General features: G+C 34.6%; 1 protein-coding gene across 1 annotated transcript in view; it reads left to right on the top strand.

Annotated features, from left to right (window-relative positions):
- LOC128671053 (uncharacterized) overlaps positions 1-22,636 on the top strand; it is a 141,918-nt gene that overhangs the window by 76,539 nt on the left and 42,743 nt on the right. The gene's annotated exons all lie outside the window — the stretch shown is intronic.

The raw sequence follows: 22,636 nt of genomic DNA, 5'->3' as shown, positions 1-22,636 counted from the left end.
CATTATGACGAGTTTATCCAAAGTTTTTAGGTGACGAATTATCTTAGTTGACGAATAAACAATAACCCGTTATTGCCTATAGATCAATGAATAACCTGCAGTACTTAAGTATTTTCATGTTTGCACGATCTAATGACTTAGTTGTGATTATAATTTAAAGCAACACAAATTCATACTAATATTATAAATGCGAAAGTCTGTCTGTCTATCCGTCTGTCTGTTCCGCTTTCACAAAAAAACTGCTGGACAAATTTCGATGTAATTTGGTATACGACACACTACAAAATCCCCGTTCAAATATAAGCTACACTTTTTTTCTGAAATCAACCCCCTAATGGCTAATGGGGGGTGAAAAGACGTGGGTGATGTCTATTACTCTTTAACTGTTTCGTTATTTTTCTTTTTATTGCCCAAACATCTAATAATAGCAATTCACGGGCTGAAGCCGTGCACTTTCAGGACTAAAGTGATTAACTGCACTATGACATTCACTTTTTCCCCTCCTGCATTCGACTTGCATTGTGCGATAATGCATGTGGGATTGTGAATGCAGTTCAAAGATATAAAGGTGAGTTGCACCGTCAAATTTGACGTTGACTTTTAACCGGCGCGCCGCTGGCGTTTATACGAATGTTTCTCGATTACGCGGGTCCGGGCTTCACGGCTTCACAACCCCGAATGAAACAACGGACATGCAGACATTTGAGAGAATAAAATATCGCGACAAATTGAGAACCTCCTTAATATGTATATGTCTTTACGCAATGAACATTATACCCTTTTTAAACGAAGAAAGGTGACATATTAACTTAAAAATACTTCAGATAGTCAACGCCATTAAAATATTGTAACAACATTTCAGTAGGTCAAAATTTTAATAGATGTGACTGTCGTTTTTATGGCTTTCGAGTTTCACAACTCTTAGCTCTGTCTGCTTGTAAGGGATAAAGACGCGATGTATCTACGTATTAACCTTTGTATATATTATTATTTCAGTATGTATAATACGACCAAATCTAATACCAAAGCTGAATGAGTCAGCTAATAATATTAAATAGCGTTTCTAGTCCAGACACACAGCAACAGAACTAAAACAGATAGAATCAAATCCACGTTTATTTCCCAAAAGGAATCATAAGTCTAGAACAGTTTATCAGATAAACTAAAAACACAAAAGAAAACTAATTCCGTGGTACACAACCGGCACTGCAAATAAACTATTTTGCAGAAGTCTACACCACAATACTGGCTTATCTGTCCCGAGATTGTCACCAAATACGTTTTCAATTTAGCCGGATAATACCACAGTATATATGCGAAATAGAAGGTAATCCAAATTAAAAAAAAATAAACTAAAAGTCAAGGTTTTTATTTTCTTCTTCTTGACCCTTTTCTGACTTTATGCAAGTTTGGTGAGATTGCTTTTTTTAAATTTTCACTTGCCATTTCTATCAATACTCTTCCTATTCATGTAATTTTTTATACACACTATCAAATTAGTTTTTATTTTAGACAGATCATTCACAACATTGTTGTTATAAATAAAATTAAGTAACTTATGTGTATGTTATGTAATGTAATCCGTACTTTTATTACAAATGCGACGTCTGTCTGGTTCACGATTAAATTTCTGGGCCCATACATATAGTTAATGACACAGGGTCAAACATACAATAATAAATAAATGAAATCGTAAAATGTTATATATTAATTTTTTATACATTTAATGAATAATTCAAGGTGATAATTCAAATAATTAATGTAAGAATATCTACTGTTTTGAACTTTAAACTGTGACGCAACATCCCCACCACAACACCCTGCAATTCAAAACTATCTTATTCCGAGGGTCGTAATTCGATTACGACTCGAGTCATTTCTCGAGACGCCGTGATTCGAGAATAATTCCAAAACGCATTCGGTTTTGAATCGAATAGAATAGGGTAAGTGAATTAAGATGGATTGTAGGGGGTTGTAGCTCTTTACTTAAGTGTTCACTGCGTAAGTAGTTAGTAGAGTGTTTAGCTTCTCGGAAAATTACTACAATCCTATGGAGAAGATTTATACTATTTTCCTGGACTGAATTTAATATTGCTTTATTTTTAAAGTTTCGCTGTCACTGCGCTGAAATTAAAATAATCGTAAATAAATTCCTACACATGAAATAAGAATATTTTATTTATATATAATACATAACTAGATGTTACCCGGGGCTTCGCTCCCGTGGGAATTTTGAGATAAAATATAGCCTATAGCAATCTTTGATAATGTACCTTTCTAATGGTGAAATAATTTTTGAAATCGGTTCGGTAGTTTCGGAGATAACCCGCCTGAAACATACAAACTCACAAACACTTACCTCTTTATAATATTAGTATAGATAGTAATACATTAGGTACCGCACATGTGATATTTCTGGCAACAATATAATAAGAGAGAGAACTCTCTCTCTTAACAACTGCTTCTGGTATTGCAGGCGTTCATAGGCTAGGTTCAAAACTGTAATTTTATAGCCACATGCAGGCTTTGATCTTTACATATTATACAAAGTCTCTGCTGCGTCTGTCTGTTCACGATAAATTTAAAAACTACTGCACGGATTTTCATTCGGTTTTCGCCAATAAGTATACAGTGTGATTCCAGTTAGAGGTTTATTTGTATAATTTACTAAAAACAATTCAAAAACATTGGTTGAGTATATAGAGCGTGAAGAGGTAACAAGCACACTTCCGCATTTATAATATTAGTTAGGATAGATAGATAGATAGATAAACTCTTTATTGCACCATTCACAAAGGAGTACAGTTACAACAAGATATTCAAACATAATGAGTGCAAAGGCGGACTTATCGCTAATGCAATTTCTTCCAGCCAATCTTTGGACGGAAAGAGACACAAGTAAACTAAGAGGGTGCAGTAAACTTAACAGTATTAAATTAGACAAAAAAAATATATTAAAATAAAAATATATAGAAGAAATATATAAACATACAGACAAGCGTAAATGTTGTTGTTATAGAACAATGAATAAATATATAATAGTTTAAAGAAGACTAATACTTTACTTGCTTCCTGAAAGATGACAAGGTTTGGGCGTTGCGAATTTCAGCCGGCAATGCATTCCACAAACGATCAGCCTGGACAGTAAAGGAGTGAACACGGGACACGTGATAGTTAGGATAGTTCGCATTAAGATTTTATGTTTTTATCCGAGCTAAGTCGTGGCGATCCGCTACTAACTTTCCAGTATCTTTCTACTCTTTCTAGCACTAAATTCTAGTTCTTTGTGCAGTGTATTTGGAGAACAACGCACCGAATCTCGAATACTCATAATTTATAGATGAATAATAACATCAAATAGAGTAATAATGAGGTTACATGTTGTGACACAGAGACATAGAATGAGTATAGAAATACCAATATACTATGTTTATGCTTTTTTCAATCCAGATTTTTATCCGAACCCCAATCAATTCCTTTGTGCGTTCCACTAAGTAACTAACAAAACGTATCCCTTATTTATAGTCCAGGCGGCAGAGGTCGATCCGGTCTGAATAAATTCACATAGTACCTGTGTTTAGAGGTACTAAACAAGACAATAAAAATAAATTACACGGGGTGCCTGGTCTAATTAACGGTGCTTCAATTGTTTATACCTATTTTTACCCTCTTGGACTTTACTGTGCCATTGCCCCTAGTGTAATACCGGTTACATTATCGGCTAGAAGTTCGCCAAATTCGTTTCGGCATCCATTGCTGGCTTTTCATTGCGGTGAATAAATGCTCTCATATAATTTACGCAGTGTTCATTCATTCATAGTTTGTAGTCGACATAAATTTGCCAAGTAGACGCAATATGGGTGCGTAATTAGTGGTTACAGTTTATAGAATTGCTATTTTTGGTATATCTTTTTTTAAATAATGGTTCGACAGATAAAACAGCAAGGAGCGGACTTTTCTAGAAAACTATAGTTGAACCATTGTTTTTCAAAAGGCTTGTTTTATAAAAATAGGCAATTCTATAAACTATGAACTGTAAATATTTCTAGGAACCTAAACAAGATATTCCAATACTATCTATTTATTTTTTCGTTTTTGAAAAATATATTTTCATTTTTTACCAGACAATGAAAATTAGTTTTTTCTAAATTTGACATTTTATTAGTAGACATACGTACATAGGTACAGAGTGGCTGTGTAAATGCAAATTTTCAAGAGGTGTCTAATGAAATTTTACTATTTATAGTCTCTAGCAGAGATCATATCTAATACCTGGATTTGTTATACATGTCACACGTGCTTTTTAACTTATTTTTGAAATTTTCAACTTATTTTTTTAATTTGTTTTCCCGCTCGATTAGATTTTTTTAATCTCATTATTATTTCCAAAAACATCTATACCTATAGATAAAATACGAATTTTCGCAATTCGAGTTTCTTGTACATAAAGTTGCGGCATTTAGTCTCTCCCTCCTGCAATCCTGCGTTTAAAATCCTCACAATTGCAATAATCAGCACAACAGGGCGTGTCGCGGCGTGTGCGAGGGCCCTTATGTGAAGAGCACTCGAACATCTGCCGCGCCGCGTGTGGGGGCCCTTAGCGATATTTTGAACGACTTTAAACGATATTCTGCGGCTTCCCCTGAAAGTAGCAGAGATTTTTAATGGATACTTTGAGTGGTTGTATCACTGCTGTGTTGACCCTTGGTACGATGGTGTTATTAGCTTTGAAATCTTTACATATAATAAAACTGTATGTGAGCTATGTCTGTCCATAGGAGATATTAAAGAAAATTTAAATTTATGAATTATGGGAGTCTTTATGGGACTAATACGAATAGTGTATCAAGTTGCATACACACTAAAGAATTTAATAATCAACCAAAGTGAAGAATTCCTCACCAAAAATAAATATTGGATATAGACCACTGCTTATTTCTCGAAAAATGCCTAAGTTATATTCATCGTCTTAGACTGAAAACTTTCTACAAAATATTCGCGTTCTTAATCACTGGACCATAGAATCCTTTATATTTCTTTTTTTTAAATAAGTTGCCAATTTTTAGTTCTCACTGAATCATCTCCACTGTGCCTTTTCTCCACAGTTTCGACGTTAACATGGCCAAATCTATTGGCGCTTCCAAAAAATCCATAACCGTATATCAAGATGTAGACGTGGGAAAATAAGAATACACGTTTGGAACATTTCCAATTTTAAAGTGCAAAGTGGGAACACGGCAACACTCGCAAATCTCATAAAATCGTCTATGAATACATTACATTTTTCACAGTTTGACCGGGAATACCCTGTTTACGGGTATTCGTGGGAAAATGATGCTGGCATATAATAAATTTGAGGCGATACTTTGAATATAGAATGAAATAGTTTCGTTGTGATAATATTATTGTCAATGGAGTGGTAAAATGTATTTGTTTATTTAAATAATTCCTGCCTGAAAAACCGACCCACTGCCAATTCTCTGAAAAAAAAAGGATAGCAGTTTCCAAATGTCAATTTAGAAATACATATTTATAATTTACTAGTGGCTCGGTCTGATTTCGCTCGGGTGAAACTATACTAAATTGTAGACCAAAATCTTCCGGAATCACACTATCTATTTTAAAAACGTGCATTAACGTTTCATTGTTCATTGCAGTTTTAAAGATCTAAGGATATACATATGGACAGACAGACATCGGTAAGCGACTTTATTTTATAATATGTAGGGATCTTATCATTATCTTATTAAGATCAAATTATTTGACCTCATCAAATAAAAAAGGGAAAGACTAAAGAAAATTGGGATTGCTAATGAAGCCTACATTACACCTTCGCCGCAATTTGTTTAATTGGTCTCACATTTCGCGACAATGAGCCATTAGGTCAGGTTACGAACATTATCGCCGTCGTAACCTCGCAACCATGGTTATGAAGCTGGTTACTGTTAGGGTTGCCAATTGTAAGGCTTGTTAGACCTTGTTTTGGGCGGTATGAACAGAAATCAGATCAGAATTCTTTATATAAGCGTATTCCTAGTTATTTCATCAGCTACCGTTTCTCATTTTGTTGGCATAGTCTTCGGCATACATAATTATCACATTATTGGGGATACCAGGGTATCCCTTTTGACGGCATTTTGGAACCATGCAATTGAGAGACAGCTAAGAGTTTTATATACTTCACTGCCAGCAATTAAACAAAACGTTTGACCTAACACAGCGCAAGTTTAGGCTTTTCTGATGGCAACCCTAAGGACAGCAGTATTTGTGTGTTAATTACACAATCCTATCCTCATATGTTGTAATTACGCGCTGTTAAAATAATAGCCGGGTTTGGTTAAACGCTGGCGCCCGTTTTGAGTGTCATTTTGGGGTTAGTTTACGTGTAATGGGGGTAATAAATGTAATTGACATTTGCTAGACATCAGAGTGTAGCCTTGTGGTGTATATTATGTGCTTTATTTATACTATTATGTAAGTAACGTCGAAGACACTTACATAAAATAAAACTTCTCTTACTCCTTCTAATTGGTCATAAGTGTAAACGAGAGCGGAAGGGTGTACAGTCAACGGCACATCAACCTACCCAAATTAATTGATAGAGGTTCAAATAAGCTACTACCGCGGCATAGAGGTAACTTGCTTGTATGTGCTGTTGACTGTACCTAATGTACCTGTGTACCTATGTTTCTTATCAATCATAGATTAAATAAAATGTTGAACACAAGTATCACTTGTTGATTAATATAGTACGATGGTGGGCCCAGCTGTTCAATATGAATTTTTCGCAGCGCCCACCGGGAATAGTCTTATCGAAGATTTAATTAAGATTTTCCTTAGAGCATTCATGAGTAATCAATCTTGATATTTTTAGTTAGAGTTTTAGTTTATTTTAATCAATTGTGTCTAGTTACGGGCAAAAATAGAAAACAAAGCATTACAGAGCTTCTGACGCTCAACATCTACCTACAGTCTATTGTTTCTCCCTTCGTCATTGCATTGGTCCATAGTTGCGCTTATAGAGCCTAGATATACGTTTCCGAACTAAATCCTATGATTATATTTATATTCTATCACTCCACCTCAAAATCCATCCCATGACAATAGTATAAGGGGAGAAAGTATCATTAAAATTATTCGGAATCTTAATCACAAGTATTATGTATTGAATAATAAACATGAGTGCCCGGCATCTATTGGTCACACCAAATTAGGACTACCGTTGTGTCGCAGGCACTGTACGGTATTTGCAGTTTACTATCTTGACTATATATTTAATAATGATTATTATTGTACCTTTTTCTTGTTATATTTAGTTGTTCCTACTGAATTTCGAAATAATGAAATTAATTTTTTTATTTAATTATGCTCAAAAATGAAATGAAAATATTATTGAAATTGTAAATCAATTATTACTGCCAGTAAATTAGTTTGAGTAAATTATATAATACCTATATCTTCTTAACATATGGTAGTACTTAAATGAGTGCTTAGTATCAACCTATCATCAGTTTGTCATGCATAATACCTACCTCAAGAGTAGATTTGATCAATTTCCACAATGTAATTTTGTAATTTATATAAAGAACTAGACGAATAAAATAAATCCTTATTTCACAAATTACTACAACACTCATAATACGGTGAAAGTCCCTTCCTTTTACAGAGTGTCGGCTTTCTCGGCACATTCCCATAATGGGATAGTAAGAGGATCAAATTATCAATACCGCCTTTGATTGGACGTCATACAATTATTTTTTATTTTGTGATTGGAATACGGATTAGAATACTACTAATTTGAATCGACACGTGTCGGGTTCTATGTGCCCGCAGGATGAGCCTATTCAATTTGTCAGGGTTATTTGTTATAAGACGAATAAAAGTTCAGTTTTTTCCTATTGTGAATTCAATTACGTTTTTGTATTAAAACTCGTTGCTCTTTTTGGAAGTTTCTATCCAAAACACTCCAAAACACTCCAAAACATTCCACAACTTCACGTGTTGTGTACACAACACACCGAAAAATATGAAGTAGGAATAAGGAGTATTATTATTAGCACATTTATCCCGCCAGAGTGCAGCACTGTATGTTAGGTACACAAAAGTTTTGCCGCCTTTAGCTATATCGATTAAAACGGTTATTTTAGACTTTATTAATCCTTTCATTATGTAAGCATTCGTTTGTGAAAATATACAACAATGTAGCATATTGGTGCCGAAATATTGGGAAAAATCGTTTTCCATAAGATAAAAAACTTCGAAAACTATGGGATACGCCTCACGCTGTAAAATTTTCGAGCCAGTAAACGGTCGAAAAGAAGTTCGGAACATTTCACACGTGACGACTTATTAAAATATGGACTTCATACAGGTAAGATCTTCAGTCAAAGTCAAGTTTATATAAGTTTATGACCACAGTTGACCAAATAATGGAGAACATAACCTAAATAAGTGTTATTATTTTCAGGATAATCCACTAAATCCTTCCTTTTTCCTATAAACTCGCACCACGATTGCGTAGCAGATATTTTGGTAGTAAATTTGTAACAATATTTAAAATTGGCGCCTTTTGCCTCCATTGGCAATGTTTGTGGACCTTAGTTGTACCAGTAGCGCCATCTGCGCTGAGCTTTGCGTAATATAGTATTATTAAGAGGAATAGAAAATAATTATGCTTTGTTGGGGCAATTATTAAAATATTTTTCAAACTATAAAACGACTTTTAAGTTCCTTGCTCGGCTCGTATATTTCAATTTTGTATAATTGCAAATGAATTTTTTTTTTATGGAAATTATGTAATCATTTTTATTCAATCACGCGAAAACAATTTTTGTTTGAGATACATACGTTTTGAACCAAAAATAAATAAAACACACCTCAATTAGCAATGAAGAATCCCACTGTAATCAAAAATTGTACTGAAATTTTCGCTCCGAAAATAGAATTTAGCAACCCCAACAATTAAAAAAGGTCAACGGTCACGTTTAGAACTGTCAAAAAGGGCTTTCTAATCAAGACCTCGTGTCAAAGTGACAGTTCCAGGTCACACATTGTCACATTTTGCAATGCAGATTAAATGGAGTAGACAAGTGAAACGTGATAAAATTAAAAACATTTGAAACTAGAAGAGTAATTTTTGGACAAGCTTTTATTGTTTTCAGAGATATCTTATTGCATTTAAAGGTGTGACAAAAATCATGACCGTGCAGTAAACCGTTGAGGAGTTCCCAAGTCTGGAGCTGTTCCTGGGTGCACCATCAGATAATGCTTATCATAATAATTTATGCATTGTCTTCCAAACTAAATGTGTGTACAAAATTTTCAGCTCAATTGCTTCAAGATTTAGTTGCAAGATTCCATCCGAATAGGGACATCCATAGTGACATAGTTACATTGCAAGTTAAAAATAAGAGTTTATAAAAATGTTGGCCACTTGATGCGGCGAATGACGTCGATAATGAAATATTTTAGAAGAAAGGCAGATCGATAAGGAGTTTCTTGAGACGATTAAAGGAAGTCAAAATCAAAATCAAATCATGTATTCAGAAATTAGGCCTTCACAGGCACTTTATCACGTCATATTCTAAATTGAATCATGTTTACCAAAGATACAAACTACTAACATTTCGGAATGACCACTGCTGAGAAGAAATGCCGAAAGAAACTCATTCAAACAGAAATGAAATGAAGTTTTTATTTGCCGAATATGTATTCGGCAAATAAAAACTTACATACTGTACTGTACATATGTTACTGTACACATGTACAGATATGGTATATGGCCGAATATGTGTACATATTCTGCCGAAGAAGAAAGTGTCGTATCAATAGGTAAAACAAATATCAATCTAAATGGAAACATAAAAGACACACTGCCGACAACAGCCCAGTTTAACTAGGATAGAATAGAGCCAATTATAGCGACTAAGGGACAATAGCATTCCCAAGGATCGACGTCAGGCAATTGGTGGATTGTGAAATCAGAGTCGAATCTATAAAATTTTGAGGTTATTTTTTACGCTGTCCTCGGCCTTTGCGGCGTCACAGCCCCAAACGTAATCGGGAACCTGCGGAGAAGAGAGAGAGAGAGAGAGAGACGTATATTTATGTTACCTTGATATTTGCAGCTTGTTGAACATTCAATTATGGTGGCTGACAAGGATCAGACATTTTCCGAACTGGTTTTCATGACAACATATTATTTACGTTTCGGTGAAAATGGACATTTTTTTTTATTAGGATTCTGTCCCGAAAATAAAATATACTAAATTATTTAGTAAACTGACATTATACTTGTTAAATTGTTATTTGTTTATATACAAGTTTTATTAAAATTTTATTAAAAGTATGTAAAAATGGCGGATTTAACGCCATAGAGCAGTTACTTTTGGATTAAAAATAACTAGCTTTTGCTTGCGGCTTCGCCTGCTTGAATTTTTTATCTACCATGTGCTCTAACTTCGAACTCTACATGTGTGCAGATTAACAAAGATTAACACAGATTAACAAGCAACGTAACAAAAATATTATGGGTACTACTAATTCTTATGTACTCTCTCTCTAATTTGAGCGTTTTCCCGGTTTCTCCCTCAGGCGTTGCGCGTTGGAGCCCAGGGTCCGTTTAAATCCTAACTAATTATAAATGAGAAATTAAGTTTGTTTGTTACCTCTTCACGCTCTGTCTACTCAACCAATCTTCTTGAAATTTTGCATATAATGTAGTTTGAAGTATGGAAAAGGACATAGACCTTCTTTCATCCCAGAAAAATGAATGCAATCACGCGGGCGAAGCCGCGGTCAAAAGCTACAGTTTAATTCATAATTTCAGTACTTGGGCAAGAGCCGAGACCCGTCCACCCACCAACTTCAATAGTCATTCTTATGTATCCACTGTTTGATGGTAAATTGTTGGCGATGATTATAAATAAAGTATTTTATGGTGAAATAAATAATTACTATCTACTAAAACACTTGTGCAAAGCACCTACTTAAATATATTAATCTGTGGTAATAAATACGAAATCCAGACATTCAAAGAACACCATATCGAGTGAGTGAAGTGCCACCATAGCCTATAAATACTACTATAAACGACCAATATAATAGTGGCGTAGCTAGGTAATCATATGCCCTGGTGCAAGTAGGATTGGGGGCCATGTACCAACTAAGTTATCATGCGGTAAAATCAAAATTTATTCAGAAATTAGGCCTTCACAGGCACTTTTTCACGTCATATTCTAAATTAAATGATATTTACCAAAGCTACAAACTACTAGGTGGTGCAGTGGTGTCTTCAATGTAGTTGTATGGAAGGAAGAATGGTTTCGAAACTGAATGGTGAAGACTGAGCGAAGTGGAGAAAAAAAAAGTAGGAAAGCGGATCCTCCGCTCAGACTGAGGAAATAATGGCCAAAGAGAGAGTGCGGTGATTGTGATTTAAAGGTTAAGACTCCTGTGAAGCTAAAGGTTGAATTTGCATACCAAACTAACTCATGTATGGTCGACTTGCATACTTGCATCGAGCACCACTTGCTTGCAGTGAAGGAAACTTGCACTCTGGTTAATTATTTATCAACTTGTTTGTGAAGTGGGAAAACGCAAAGGTAATTCAATTTATATATTGGTAAGAAAGTCATTGCGTGTGTACATACTAAATAACAAGCCTCAGCCATGAGGAATACGACTGTAAGAATAAGGTTATTGCAAGCCTTGGTGCAAAAAGATTTAGCATCCCATCCCAACTAAACTGTTAGAGTTTAATCCTCTGATTATTAAAAAAATATAAAGCGTACTTTAAGCTAAAGTATGTCTTTGTGTGATATGTAGATGCTTTAACTTTTAACTGACAAAAGTTCGAGTGCCCCCAGATTTTGAGGGCTCCGGTGCACTGCAAAGTCTAAAGTCTAGTCTTCTGATAGTTACGCCACAGCAATAAAACTATACTGAATCGATAACAGTATTTGCAAATGTATGGAGCATTAAATTTTATGTATGAGTACGACAAGTTTATGATTGTGATGGTTGATCATTCTATGAATTTCGTAATAAATAGCTGCGCCCCGAGGCTTCGCTCCAGTGGGTTTTGGAGTTTCGGGATAAAAACTACCATATCTATTATTCCAGATTATATTCTACCAGTTCACCAAGTTTCACAACAATCGGTCCAGTAGATTTTGCGTGAAATAGTAACAAACATATTTCGCGAAACCGAGATTTTTCTCTTACTGCGTTTTAGGTGCTTCAGGGCAGATCTTGTGAATATAAACTCAATGGATCTGTCTATATATGTTTTATTTTACATTTCAAATAATCATCATCATGTCATATATATAATATAGATGTTGCCCGGGGCTTCGCTCCCATGGGAATTTTGCGATAAAATATAGCCTATAGCAATCTTGGATAATGTACCTCTGTAATGGTGAAAGAATTCTTGAAATCGGTTTGGTAGTTTCGGAGATTACCCACCTCAAACATACAAACTCACAAACGCGTTCCTCTTTATAATAATAATATAGATTAATTATATATAACTATATATTGTATTCTAAGATAATGCTTACAACATTAATAGATTCCTCTTGGGACGTTACGTTTACGTTTACCTTCCTTCCATTAGCTAATCAATAACCTTTCAACATACATATTTTATGTATCGCCTTTGCTTTTACGATCTGTGCAAGCAGAGAGGAAATTTAGGGACGAGGATCTAGGCTTCGACGAAGGCTGTAGAAGCAAACGGGAAATCACGGGACTTTCGAGATTTAATATTATTTACCAAAGCTGCAAAGTTACTGTAAACTACAAAGTAAAGAATTTCGGAACAACCACTGCTGAGAAGAAATGCCAAAAGAAACTCATTAAACAGTACTCAGCGAATTTTATACATATCTTCGTTGATATGTATAAAATCTATACTATTATTACAAAGAGGTAAGCGTCTGTGAGTTTGTATGTTTGAGGCGGGTAATCTCCGAAACTACCGAACCGATTTCAAAAATTCTTTCACAATTAGAAAGGTACATTAACCAAGATTGCTATAGGCTATAATTTATCTCAAAATTCCTACGGAAGCGAAGCCCCGGGTAACATCTAGTATATAATATATCTAGAAATACTGGATACTCGAATAGGAAAGCTTTATATAAGCATTTTATATTATTAGGTTGTAAAAAGGAATAAAACATAGCATATGCATTAGTTGCTGTACACTGTTCGCTGTAAACGAATGCGGACGCGAATCAATGTGTACAGTTTCAATATGAGCATGTATGAGCGCAATGGACAACAAGGCTGTAGCTACGTCCATTTTGGCAAAATTCTGCGAATTCTTCACCGACATAATATATATATATCTTTGAAACTAAAAGAAACGTGTTTCCTAAAGGTTCACTTACGTTACCAATCTCGATGGCAGCATTCCTTTCACGTCCGTCTCCAATCGGCAGCCTTCTGAACCAGTGATGCCCAACTTATCGATAGTTAATCTCGATTAGGATATCGATAGAAAATACGATAATATTATTTATTATTTTCAAAGGTTTGGTTACTATTTGGTTATATTACTTATCCAACCAAATTTTTATTTTTAATATTTTTTTGTAAAATATCGACATACTTCGCGGAAGGTATCAGTTTATCTGAACAGTGGACAGTTATTCTTTCTCTCATCTGAGCCATTCCAGGTTGCTTCCACACGGAGACACACAGAAAGTCCACTTGCCTTTTTTCCTCATCCATTTCGCACTGTATTCGGCATCATTAACTGTCAGACCAGCGGTACACATATGATTCTCGACGATAGCACCTCTTGGGCCCTCTCTGAGAGGATCAGGTGGAGGCGGCATAGCCAGCATTTGTTAATGACGTAATGTGCTGGTTTACGCAAAACTCGGTCTATATAATGTAAATGAAATGAAACTAACTATAGGATTGACATCATAAAAGTGTAATTTTATCAGTATTACAAATTACCGTGGTATCGATACTATATTTATGCCGCAGTTCCTTAGCTATCGAGTTTATCGAGTAGCTTATCGATCGACATCACTACTATAAACGACTTAATTTTTCCAAGAATCTCCAGCGAATTGAATCAAGACAGGAATTCCGCCCTAACATTATTAAAGCCTCAATTTCCGAACGAATCATCGAACTTTTTCAAACTTAATCTATAGCAGCAACATCTGTTACACGTTCAGAAATTCAATTTATAAACAAGTTAGCATCTCGTTAAAATTCTTCTATGTAATAAGGCAAGTTGGCTCCTTTAGCAGGCATTTGTTGAATTTAGATCTTTCCCGGTTGAGAAGCATTCTTGTTAAACTTACGATGGGATAATCGCGGCGAAATATTGCTTTGCGAGTTGTTTGATGGGGTTTCTATACGAATTTCTTGTTTATTTTTTTCGGTCGGTGAAAATAGGTTACCTAATGCACGCATGTTATATATAATATTCCTTATGTTTTATATTTATATTATAAAACATTACATAGTAGTCGCCTATACTGTATTATTTGGTATAATAAATAAATAAATAAATAAATAAATAAATTAGGACAAATCACACAGATTGATCCAGCCCCAAAGTAAGTTCGAGAATTGTGTTATGGGATACTAACTCAACGATACTATATTTTATAACAAATACATATATAGATAAACATCCAAGACCCGGGCCAATTAGAAAAAGATCATTTTCCATCATGACCCGACCGGGGATCGAACCCGGGACCTCTCGGTCCAGTGGCAAGAACTTTACCACTGCGCCACCGAGGTCGTGTGACGACCTCGGTGGCTAATGGTTTTTAAATTTTACGTAAGTATGTAAAATTTAAAAACCATTATACCAAACAATACAGTACAGGCGACTACTATGTTACGTTTTATAATATAAATATAAAATATATATATTTCAATCTTATATAATTACAATATATTTCAATTAATATATCAATATATACTTATATATTTCAATATTTTGGTTTAAAACTAAGTCTACTACCGACTTGCAAAGCGCGTGTGTAGAAGACACGACTCAACAAACTTCACCCCAGCCATTTCTTCAAACACGTCAACAAAAAAATATGGCTTTTTCATTTATATTACAACAACCTATTTATTCATCAAACTTTATTATTAGTAAAAGCATAAACAAATGGCGAACTTAATGCTAAATGGATTCTCTCCCAGCACATATTACAACTAAGTAGACTTATCATTATTTATTACATTATAATTAATTGTATTAACTTGTTAAATTGGACTTCGCCTTTACCAGTCATGAAAGTTAGACACTTGAATAACAGGATTATAGGTACCCATAGATTAGTGAGTCGCTTACCGATAGACAAATAAAGTCTGATCGCATCACTATTAACGGACTGTGAGAGAAACTTCTCTGATCATTTTGACAGCCATGCGATGGTTTGAGCAAACTTAAAAATAAACGGTCAAGTGCGAGTCGGCGTCCGAACGAGGAGTTTATAATTTCATATCATTTTGTTTTTTTTTTTAATTTGAATAGACCCGAGTTATTAGGAAAAGGGTTATAATTTAAAAAAATCATTTGAAACGCCCAAAGGTTCGGATCTTACTCGTGCCACATGAGTTTGTATACCAATTTGACTCGTATAGTTAACTTTCATAGTTTGTATAGTTAACTTGCTTTCTTTCGTTGAAGGAAAACATCGTGAGAAAACCTGCACACTTAAGGACAGTTTATTTCACTAGTATGTGACTACTTGCCACTAGATGGCGGTAGGTAGTCGTAAAAGTAAATATAGATGCCTTTAGGCGACTTAAATAAATCCCAGCAGCGAGACCAGTGTTACCAATAACACACTGTATAATAAAGCAAGATTTATTCGTAAAATAAATTTGATATCGTTTAAACAATAAACTCTGTTGTTTAGCATCCTGATTTATGATCAGGAGAGACTGAATGGAACCCCTAATCGAATCATTCATTTCGTTCATCAGTTCCGCCTCATTCAACTCAGTGGAGCTGCACTTGACGGTGGTGCAGGGGTTAATACTTAGAGTAACTAATAATATAGAGCGTGTTAGTTAACAAATTAAATAAATCAGACGTAGTTATGTGATTTTTTTATTACCAAGTGCCACGTTTGTGTTGTGACCACATGATCGGAAAGACGTTCTAATAAGCAACAATACTACTATACTACCATCTATAGCAATTATACAGGATATTTTTTTACATTGCATAATCGAATGATCATACTTAGCCCGTTAAAGCAATCTATGTAAAAAAAAAATACAAACATGTTTTGGTCTCGCATACAATTTGGCTTATGGGACTTTGTATGGAAAAACTAGAGTACGGTTCACTGCGCAGGATTAAGTTAACGTCAAGATTGACTGGTGCAACTGAACCTAAATACCTAAATATCCATTTTGTACTATTTCTTTGCTATTGAGTGAACTTTTTTCTTGCTTTTATTTTTGGGTTTGTCACTAATGAACTTATTCCAATAGAAAGTACAATTATCATTTAAAAAATCTTCACATTTTGTTGTTTATTACCAAAGAAATGCCATAAAAAGAAGAATCCTTGAGGAATTCCTCGGATCCGCTAACGACCGCAAGAAGTCTTAATCACTGCACTTCTTTCTTTAATGACATTTTGATAAATTGCCCACGGAGGTAATGGGGTGAGCGAGATAACATTCCCGAACTACCACGTAATGAACCGGGTCGTAATGCTGTATTTAACAAGAAATCGTTATTAGGTGGAATTAAATAAATTTTAATTCATCTATCATCATCTGATTTGAAAATATGTTATACTTGCTGGGCCCGGGGTTTCGCACCAGCGGGAATTTCGGGATAAAAAGTACCCAGTGTTATTGCAGGTTATATTCTACCCGTATAAGAGTAACAAACATACATACATACTTTCGCATTTATGATGTTAGTAGGATAGAATTAATATCGAACTGAAACTATTAAAGCCCATTATGACATTAAACATAAAATTTGTGTGTGTGTGTGTTAAATTATTGCGTTTTTTACTTAAACAAAGAACAATTGTGACATTCACAATAGTAAGTGACATGTGAATTGCATAAATTTAGTGTTGCGCACAAAATATTACAATTAAATAGATTCACGAGCCTCAAAATATCCATAACTGCCTCCCAAAAACTTAATAAAGCGAGTTACGACGTCTTTAACAGCTGAAGAAAGTTTGACAATAGAAAAAATCCGAGGGACGAGAGTAAAGTTGTATCTCAGACTGTCATTAGGCCGCCATAGTTACTGCCGGCGCGAAATTAAAAACCATAATTTATTTTTATTGCTGTTTTTCCGGCGAAAAACTGGAAGGGTCCACTTTGATCTGTATTTAATTGCGGCGTAGGGAAAGTCTTTTATTTTAATTTAATTCGGCAAATCGCTGATTGTATTATTCAACCCGCTCTCTTAGAGAAAAAAAAGGGAAAATATAAACAAAGGCATTTTGGCGCCTGGTGTTTTGAATGCATCTGGGTTAGCGAAGAGTCTGTGATGGTCTTTTAAAGCCAGTTTAATTGTGCCCCAGTTTTGGAGTTCGCTAGGAATTTGTGGAATTTGAGCTGAATGGAGATCACGCCGGGTGGATTTTGAGTTAAAAACCATCGGTTTTGCTCCGTGGTGTCGCCACTGTACAAGTGTACAAGTGAAAAAGTCGTCACTGTCCTAATGTAAGCATTCTAGACAGCATATGAAAGATTTGTTGATGTAATTATAATTACTATCAATTTAAACTTACACTAAATTCACTACAGCACACTACATTAAAAATACACACAACAATAATAATTAATTAAAACAATATAACAAAAATTTGTCAAAAAAGCCACACCGATACGTACCCGGCTCAAAGGTGCCTGCGAATGCATTAAAAAAAACTCAACTGTTAGTTTACCATTAAAAAAATTACTCAGAGAAATCTAAGTATTATATAAACTGTGTCAATACCATACATAATTTGAATGACTGTGATTATGAACTGTCATGACTCATACACATTCATTCTTACCACGGAGTGCGTGTACAGATTCCTACGTATTTTTAAAGGGGTTAATGCAAAGTGGTCTGTGGGTTGATTTTAGTAATGTGAGAGACGTTTTATTGTAGGTACCATAAAAAAGTCTAAATTAGTATTTTTTGGGCTCAAAAGCTTATAAATTAAGTATAGTACAGTCAATAGCACATCAAGTTCCCTGCATGAACCTCTATGGCGCGCTAATAGCGATGAGTTTGCAATGAATTTGGGTAGGTTGATGTACAAGAGCAACCGGGAATGTGCGGAGATGAAAGTAAAAAGAAAGAAGAAAGAAAAATTGTTTATTTGATATCACAAACTGAAATCTAAATTATTATACATGAATTAACAACCTGGGCGTATTTGTGTAAACCAAAAAGGCCTCCTCTCAGCATAAAGTTGCGGTGAGAGCCACAACGCTGGTCTTCCGAGGACACCATTACACAATTAAAATAATTTAAAAACAAAGAATATAAGAGAAGCCGTCTAAGGTACACAATAGGGGACCGACAATAAGCCATTGTATCTACAATACAAAAGTTAAAATATAAATAATTAAACAAAGTATATAAATATGTAGGATAATAACTTACTATATATATATCTCTATAAAATAAATAACTATATATATCTCATATACCAGCAATATCAAAATTCTATTACACACATGACAGTTCACGGCACCGCCATTTGCAAATACTTTGATATACAAAAACAGTATACCTAACTACAATATATTTTTTTATCGTGTAAAAAACCTATGTTCGATATGAGACCATTTTTGCCACCACTAGTAATTTACAGCAAAAATGTGGCATGCAAACTTTCCTGTTGTAATTCTAAAAAAAAAACATTAGTGAATCATAAGGTAATCACTTGTTGATTGGTGTGAAACAAACCTTAGGGGAGGCACGCGATGGTTGCGATATATTCGTAATTAGCATACTTGATTACAAAACTACTTTTTTATTAATATTTTTACAACATAATTGTCAATTATGCACATTAAAAACTACACGTATCAAATAAATTTATTGTCTAAAATTTATTAACTAATAGAATAGGATTTATTTCATACTAACACTTTTTCTCTGCGAAAGCCATACATACATGATTTTTTTATTATACATTTACAAACTTTCACCCCCCATTATATTCATTTGGGGGTTGAATTTTGAAAAGAAAAGTAGCCTAAGTTTGAACGGGGGTCTTTCAGCTAGCACTCTATCGCCGAATTCAGTCAGTACATTGGGCAGTTTGTATGACAGCTTTTATTTAGCGCATGGAAAAACCAGCAATGTACGTAATTGTCTAAAAAAATGGAAAACTCTTACGGAGTAGACAGTGTCAAGGGTTGCAAAACTCGGAGGTTATTATTTAACTGTATGGCGGGCTTGGTGGTGGAATTGAGGTTCAACAGCGACAGGATAGTTAGCCTATGAGAAGACTGTCCAATAGATATAGCCCTTTTATCCCTTGATTTAATTTTACAATCTGCGCGGGAAGAGAGGCAGCTGGCGCCTTTTATGTTCTTCTTCGCTCCAATTTTCATCGAATGATGGATTTGGAGTAAGAAGCGGTGGTAGCCGCCTGTAAACCGAAAGGTCCCAGGCTCGAATCCTACTCGTGCCACATGTGTTTGTATACAATACAATCTGACTCATGTATTATTTCATCGACAACCACTTGCTTCCGGTGAAGGAAAACATCGTGAGGAAACCTGCACACTGGTTGATTACCAACTTGTGTGTGCAACGGAGAAGGTAATGGCAAACCACTACATTAATAGTGCCAAGAAAGTCGTGTGTAATTTCGCGTAATGACCACGACCCACAGCCATGCCGGCTATATGAAGAATGAAGATGATGGATCTGGAAGGACGAAACAGCCTAATTAAATAGTTCTATTAATTTATTTTTACGAGTTTACAATGCAATCAACGTGACTCTAGCCGTAGAATAGGGATTTTGGCGGTGATAAAAAAGTCGTCTAAATTAGAAGACAATAAAACGTTTTGGGCATTAACAAGAATTAATTTTGAAGCAATTTTACAAAAATAAAAAGCATGCCCGACGTCCTCAATTCAGTTTAGTTTCATTTATCCTCATACTTAAAAGTGGTCAACATTATTGTGTAATAGTAAACTAGTAGCCAAGGGCTGTAAGGCATCAATTGCAGCCCTCGCTGCGCTCGTGCGTCTATAGTTCGAGGGTGCAATTGATGCTTACACCCGAGCTGACTACTCTGCTTTACACCTCGATTGTGAGGTAAGTAGAAAAAACCCGGCATTACAAGAATAAAACATTTTATTACCTAGTTAAAATTTATAAGTTTTCTCTTCCCGCCTTTTTTCATTAAAAAGAACCAAGTAAAGAATTTTTTTTTTTTTCAAGAACGAAATTGAGCTTCGCAGTTCGATATTTAAAATTGATGACTATTATACCAAGACAAGGCTGAATAGCGAAGCGACCTCTTTGGTCATTGGGCTGAATGCATGATGTCTATTGCCAGTACGATGTGAAGTGTTTTTATTTAATTACTTACCGACCTAGGGCTTTTCTAGCGACATTATTACCTTAGAGCGCTAATTGGTCACTTACAAGCCCCATTTGAGGGGTAATAAGGGGGGGACCTACTTACCGAATATAAGAGATGTAAAATATAATAAAATTTGTCAAAAATATTTTTATTATAGTACGGTTATTTATTGCGATACAAAACTATAATATTTAAATTTATTTTTTTCTCATAACACACCATATTATGATATATCTTGGTAGGCACCATAAAATTTTGCATATTCTATGTATTTCCTGTCATTACGGACCACATACTTTTCACCCCTACATGGAAAACCCATAACGTTACGCGGCATAAAAACCCGTGAATATCACAGTTCGTAAAGTTTACGATCTTCGCACACAGACATACACACAGCCTTGGAACATGCAAAATTCATGTCGAGATGTAACCGGCCTCGTTTATGGCAAAATTTGGCGCACGCTAGGTTTAATGTCTGGGAAATTATTTAATAATATTGTTTTACTATAAGCACTAAAATGTACAAACAAAAATGTAATTTGAAATGTTAAATAGTATTTTTTAATAGACCACAGTTATCATCATCATCAGGCTACCCTTATCCCACATTATGTGGGGTCGGTACAGCATGTCAGTCTCCTTCAGTGTGTACTTACATGTTATATTACTGATAAAAATTATACATAAATTTATATTTAAAAATTACCATTTTTCCATTAGCCCTTCTGGCATAATAGGGACCAACACTGTTTGAATGAGTTTCTTTCGGCATTTCTTCTCAGCAGTGGTCGTTCCGAAATGCTAGTAGTTTGTAGCTTTGGTAAACATCATTTAATTTAGAATATGACGTGAAAAAGTGCCTGTGAAGGCCTAATTTCTGAATAAATGATTTGATTTTGATTTTGATTTCACTTCTCCCTGATCTGTTTTTAGCCATATCCTGTCTAAAAAGGATTTTAATGGACCACAGTGATTTAATTTATTACCTAAAATGAGAAATTTATATGCTAATCTAGTAATACGTGAACACACACTGCAAACCAATTGAATGAAATTGACTCAAATGCCTTCGGTGAATTTTAAAACCAGGATTCCATTTTTGTTGAAAGATGAACTATTTTATAATAATTTTTTGCGTACAAAGTAGGTAATATTTTTTGAGAGATTTCACAGTTCAAAGAATAATAACAAAGAACATTAACATTTCTAAAACAGCAGTGTTGTGCTACAAAAACAGTGATGCAAAAAGTCGATGGTTAGTGACAAAAATATTGAGACAATTTTCAATTATCCAATCTTAATTTTTATTATTTGAGAATGATTGAAATAAAGATCTGAGATTTTAATTAGAAATTTTCCTCGGTATAGAGAAATTTTGGACGTAATATATATCGAAAGTGTAGTTAGTTTTTTTTTTATCTTCTACTTGCATAACAATGATTTTTTTTCATGAAATTACGCTCTTCATCACCGGAAAAGGATTATTTGCCCAGAATAAATCCGATCGCAACAACATCGCGACAACCCCTCAAATAAAGAAGGCCGTTAAACGACAAACGAGTGAAACAAAAATGGCTGCTTTTCACCGAATAAGCGTTACCATAAAAAAGGTTTTCAGTGAGCAAGTGAATCATAATTTATGAATTCCGCTGTCCGGTAGGGACGGGAGATTTACGCGGGGTCATTGTGTCGACTCCTGGACTAGGAAATGTGTAGATTGTGTTAAGAAATAGAGCTGACAACACAGAAAATAAAAAAAAGAGGTGGCAAAAGTAATAAAACTTGTGTAATTTTTAATCGCTACGTTTAGATTATTTATAACAATTGAACTTGTGTTATCGTACAAAATAATTAGCAATAACGCGGTTTGTAAATTGATAAAATATCCTAATTATTTCTGTCACACGCTGCGCCAGAAAAAATACTTATTTTATGGAGTTTTCTTAATACCAAAAATCTTACACGGTTGAAGCATACTGCAAAGCTTGCAACATTAACAAATTTAAATAGTTGTAAAATTTCTTTATTTTTAATTAATTTTGATGGTAC

Source organism: Plodia interpunctella, chromosome 6 (assembly GCF_027563975.2).
Source record: "Plodia interpunctella isolate USDA-ARS_2022_Savannah chromosome 6, ilPloInte3.2, whole genome shotgun sequence".
In the NCBI taxonomy this organism is placed as follows: Eukaryota; Metazoa; Arthropoda; class Insecta; order Lepidoptera; family Pyralidae; genus Plodia; species Plodia interpunctella.
The sequence above is the reverse complement of the archived record's forward strand: the minus strand, read 5'-3'. Positions and strand labels throughout refer to the sequence as shown.